Genomic DNA, 6000 nt, shown 5'->3' with positions numbered 1-6000 from the left:
ATCTACCACGCCATTCATTTAACTGAAGACTAGACAGTCAAAGTAACGGAATGTGTAAATTGATCAAATCTTAAAACATTGGGGACGTAAATTGATCAAATTGAACCTCTGGAATTCAAATTGAGAATGACCCCAAATCCCAAGGGGATATTTTGACATTAGCCCTAATAAAAATGATAAACGACAGGGGTCAAAAATGACATTTTGACTTTACTTATTTATTCTAAAATTTGAGCATAATATTGTCTAATATTTTTGGACTGCAATGGAACTAGGTCCAGTAATTAATTGATATCTTGTCACCAATGTCATCCTTGAAAGTGAAAGACAGTTCATTAACAAAATGTTTTGGCCATTATTATTAATCTCAAATGGTAACTGAACTGGAAAACTACCTTAATTGGTTGAGCGAACTTCCTTCCAGCAAATATCACAAACAAAGCCATCCATGTTCCCAGCAAAGAAAGTTTGGTTCCATCATCCATCAACCCACTCTGTGTTTCAATTCAAATGAGCATGAATTTCATCAATGCACAAGCAAAACCCAGTGTAGCTTCGCAGCAAAAAAAAACCAACAATTGAACTGAAAAGTTCCTAATTTGATCAAAATTTTGGCCCACAAAATGGAACTTCAAGGGAATTTGACAGTCATAAATTGCAATTCCATGAGGCAACACAACGCCAAATCTTGAAGAAACGCTATACCCATGGCAATTTCATTCACAAATTGAGAGCTTCAAATAAAAAATAAGATGGAATACCTCAAACAAGTAAGGATCAGTCGGCCTAACAGCCTCCACCTTAGGACCTGAAATTTACAAAAGGAAAAAGAAAAGGTGAATTAATTAAGAAAAAGAGGGGAAATGATATGATAGGAAAGGAGAGGATAAGGTAAGGTAGGGTAGGGAGGCGGACCATGGAACTCAAGAGGACGATGGTCCTTGCCCCAACCAATGCCACGAGTGGACTCGAGGTACTGGTGGATGAGGTGGCGGCACTTCTGGATGTCGATCCACTTCTCTCACATTATGTGCTCCCTCATCTCCAGCATAGACACCGGGTACATGTACGGATTCGCCGGATCAAAGTCATCCGGCGGTGACTCGTCAAAGTTCACAACTCCCTTTCTCCTTCCCATTCACACTTCACTCTCTCTCTCTCTCTCTCTCTCTCTCTCTCTCTCAAACCAGAAAAAAAATAGTGTTACTCAAGAAAGAGAGCAGCTGTTTAATATGAGCACGCTTAAGTTTTGGGCCTCGTTGAAATGCAACTGTTTCACTTATATTAGATTCAATAATGTTCTCATATAATGTTTTCCTATAGCTATTCTCACTAGATAAACGCCCATCATTCATAAGGAACATTGAGACTCATTACAACTGTTTTTCTTGATTGGTGTCTTTAATACCGTTTATATTTTTGGATTTTGCATCTCTCTCTCAAACGAGAAAAAAAAATTTGTGTTTTTCAAGAAAGAGAACAACTGTTTAAAATGAGCATGCGCAAGTTTTGGGCCTCATTCTAGTTCAACTGTTTCACTTAAAATTGCTTTTCGTAGAGCCATTAGATGTTCTCATATAGTTGTTCTCGCTAGATAGCTGCCCATTATTCGTAAGGGACATTGAGACCAGTTACAAATGTTTTTCTTGTTTGGTGTTTTTAATAGTATTTATATTTTTGGATTTTGCATCTCTCTCTCAAACGAGAAAAAAAAAATTGTGTTCTTCAAAAAGAGAACAACTGTTTAAAATGAGCAAGTGCAAGAGACGACGTTAAATTGTTGATGTTAAAAAATGGAGATGGGGGATATTCCATCTTAACTTCGTGAAGATATGGGATGTTTAGTAACGATTTCCACAGAAGGCACTAAACTGTTGATGCTAAAAAATGGACAGCCAAAATTGAAACCAACTTAGAGAAAAAAATGCCTTTGGTAACTCATGGACCTTCGGTAGACAGGGAGTGACCTGTAAAAAATGGGGAGACAAGGGTGAAGCCCTTTGCACCGGTGTGGTACCAAGCGAAGGCTCTTCGAAGCTTAAGTCAGATAAGAATGGAGTAAACAAATATGATTCGGGTGATCAAATTGTCATTACCTGTGTAATAGGGCAAGTACCCTATTTATAGGCAAATATATGCAACACCTTGGCATGGTATTTCAATGTGGGATTCATGGGCATGGCCAGTATGGCTGCCACGTGTCCTTGGCCACTATCCGATTTGTAGTGTCTTTTCATGGAATGAAGGTTTCTATGGCCAAAGGCGTTTTATGGGCGTTATTGAGCTTCATGGGCCTCGTGGTCCGAAGAGCCTGGTCATATATGGTATAAACAATGCTCATGTTTAGCAAGATGCAGAAAATTTGGAGGTAGGTTCAACCAACAAAACAAAACATTCTATATGTAGGTATGTATGGAAACATGAGTGACCATGAGGGAGCAAGAAAACCAAAAAAATCAATCAGTATTCTTAACTGCAATTGGTAACTGGTTCTGATTTATTTGCTGCTGCAGAGCGACCATGATATAATATTAACGTATATATTCTATATATTATATACATGGGGCGGATTCGTGGCACTATGTTTTTGACACAAGTTTTGGCACTATATTCTATATATTATATACATGGAGCGGATTCTATTTATTAATAATGACATATTATATCTATACTTGCTTTGTGAAGATGTTTACAACTTCTGTTTTCTATTTTATAAAATCACATCCATACTTTCTTTGTGGATAATAAAAGAAAAACAAAGTAGGTCGGGTGGAAAATTAGAAACAGTTTACTCAAAGTTGTGAATGGCGAGCTTCCTGCGTGCGAGATGAGTTGGCAGAGCATATATAAGGTTTATGCCCCTTGTATGTTGACGAAGTATAAGCATTTAGTAGCTCTAATGATTGATCTCATTAATTGTGAAATCAAAGTGTACTATTCAATGGTTTCACTTATTCAGGATGAGATCCTAAAGGAAGAGCCTCGCTTTCAAATTCGCTTCCAAATATTTTAAAGCTATGGACTTTTATGAATTCGGCGTTCACGCAAACAATTGCAACCGAGACTAGTGGTGTCCCACAACAGTCTAATGAGTGAGCACAACTTATTAATTTAATTTTATTACTTTAAATGGTCAATTATGCTCGAATATATTACTTGAATGGATTGGGTTTTTCTTTTGCTTCAAAGGATATTGTGGCATGTTCGTGTTGAAATACATTGAGTTTCTGAGCCCAGTGATTCCTTTAACTAGTTGCACCTCACATAACATGCCGTTTTTCTAGTTGAAGTTGATTGCAGAGATATTGCAGGAGATGCTTACAAATAATTATTAGTTGAACATTTTGTGATGATTTTTTTTTTTGTTTTTTTGTCTTAAACATTTTATGATAGTTGAGACTATGTATTATTGATACTAACTTTAATACATTAGTGCTGTAGATAATTTTAAAATGACTGAGCCTTTTAGGGGTAGTATTAAGAGTAACATCATTATATCGGGAGTTCCCTAAAACAACTAATTAGATGCAAGCAAAGTGGCAAAAACTGCAAATCCGTATATTAAAAACAACATATGTAGATAATTTTCCACAACATTTTCAACCAATGTTTCATTTCAAGTAGAAAAAACATTTTTTAAACCAAAACAATCTATCTGGCAATTGGGTAGTACCAAAGTGGAAAGGATGTCGTGTGGCCTCACACAATAGGTCATTTTGTGAAGAACTTTTACAACCCTTGAAATTGTGCACTTAATTGGTCATTAAAAGGACAAATAAGTTGATAATTGAGACAAGTAATAAAACTAAAACCATGTCCTTAATGGACTTGAGCATATTCAGCACCTTAGCCTCGTACGTGTCATCTTGGTGTTCTGCCTGAGGGGAGGTTACATCAATCCGTTCAAATCCATTGCACCTGCTGGCTCTTTAATTAGAGATATCATATATGCAGAACAAGTGTGTCAGAGTTAGACGTAGGTTCTCTAGATATACACGTTATGGAAATGAAAAATTACATAGGCGGTTAGGCACTTCCAAAATGGTTTCCCCTGATTTTTATCTGATTTCGAAACCTGAAACACCATTGCAACTCCACAATATTGACACCTCTTTGTTTAAGTGGTAGATGAAGACGAAGACATGATGAATCTTCTCACTCGTACCCTTTCTCACTCAAATCTTCTCACTCACACCTCTTCTCATTCATATCTCTCTCATCTCTATCCAAATTGAATTATATCCTTTGTTGGTGTGTTTGGATGGGTTGGTAACGATCTGGACACTTGTACCGTCAGGATTGTGCCACCTTTTATACTCAGTTGTATTATTTAATTGTTTTGTTGTACAAATAGCAACCTAAAAATTAATTAACTCGCAAGTGCACAAGATCAGACAAATAGTATAGAAAGCAAATACGAGATCATTCCCACGAGGATTGGATTAATATGTGTTTAAAATTCATTTCCTAGAACTACTAACTAAATGGCACAAACTAAGGATGCAAAAGTGAAAGAAAACCCAAAAAAACTTATTTCAAAACCTTAAGATTTCTAATAAAAGTTCAGGTGCAATACACAAAGGCACTCGGTGTAGACAAGGTGTTGAAAAAAAATGTTTTAACTCACAAGTGCACAAGATCAGACAAATAGTATAGAAAGCAAATACAAGATCATTCCCACAAGGATTGGATTAATATGTGTTTAAAATTCATTTCCTAGAACCACTAACTAAATGGCACAAACTAAGAATGCAAAAGTGAAAGAAAACCCAAAAAAAACTTATTTCAAAACCCTAAGATTTCTAATCAAAGTTCAGTTGCAATACACAAAGGCACTCGGTGTAGACAAGGTGTTCAAAAAAATGATTGTAAGATGATTTTGAAAACTGAAAATTTCGAAGCAAAATATTAAAAACTGTGTTTGATTAAAAAGAGAATTGGATTAAGGTTAAAACAATGAGAAAACCAGTTAGGGATTCGATGTTCACCTCTAATCTTCTCCTTAAGCAAACGACATGCACAATGCTACAAAACAGATTTTAGATGCTCATGTTTGTCAACCTAAAGGCATGATATCTACTCTTTAAATTATTGATTTCCCTAAGCAACAAGTTAGGCATGGGTATCTACACTAACTCTTTTCATTCTTAAAGTGTTTAGCATGGTATCTACTAAGTTACACTTTAAGAATGCATAACACAATGGAAATCGACAAACACACAACTCCTAGAACATGGTATCTATTCTAGTTATTCATGATGAATAATTTCAAGAACTTATAACTAGTTCTTTGTTACTCTCTCACAGGCACAAGACTCGATCATCTAAATTTACCTATGTAACAAACTCAATACACAGCATGCATATGGTGATCAAGCATAACATAACGTATGTAAAGAGTAAAATATAATTTGAAATTAATCAATTAAGCATCACAAAAGTAATTTACAGCAAAGGCATATCGAAATCCTTAAAGAAACATGATTAGGGCTTCAATCGAGCCCTAACTAAAGTACTTAGTTACCCATAATTTAAATAGACAGCAAGAACATACAAAACAGAAAATAAAAAGAGGAAGAAGATAGCTCTTTGATGATGTGTTGGTCAGCCAAAGTGATTGGATGATGCCTTGACGTTTCTCCTTGCTTCCTACGCCTTTCAGACCTTGGAACCTTGAAGGATGGAGGAGAATGGGATGGTGTGGCTGCCCTCTTCTTCAACTTTCTCTTTTCTATTTTTATGACTCCAAAATCAGCTCCTTATTTGCATAGCAGCCGCCCTTTTTTTTTCCCTCTCAAAATAACGTTTTTGCTCCTTATATTCTCTACGTTTCTGAAAACCCTACATATTTTTTACTCAAACATATAAACCCCTGGGAAATAGGAATATTCGTCATTGGCCCAGTTGATGTGATTTGGGCCTCAAAACTTGGACTTCAAAAAAGATTGCAGATTCCCGCGCAGCCCGAACTACTTATACTAAAACCACCATAACTTCTAC

At 36.0% G+C, this 6000-nt stretch overlaps 1 pseudogene; it reads right to left on the bottom strand.

Moving 5' to 3' along the window:
- Window positions 1-261: 261 nt before the first annotated feature.
- Window positions 262-1174, bottom strand: LOC117615690 (annotated as a pseudogene).
- Window positions 1175-6000: the final 4826 nt, after the last annotated feature.

Source organism: Prunus dulcis, chromosome 1, assembly GCF_902201215.1.
Source record: "Prunus dulcis chromosome 1, ALMONDv2, whole genome shotgun sequence".
Taxonomy (NCBI): Eukaryota; Viridiplantae; Streptophyta; class Magnoliopsida; order Rosales; family Rosaceae; genus Prunus; species Prunus dulcis.
Note: the sequence above shows the minus strand (reverse complement) of the source record. Positions and strands in the feature narration are given on the sequence as shown.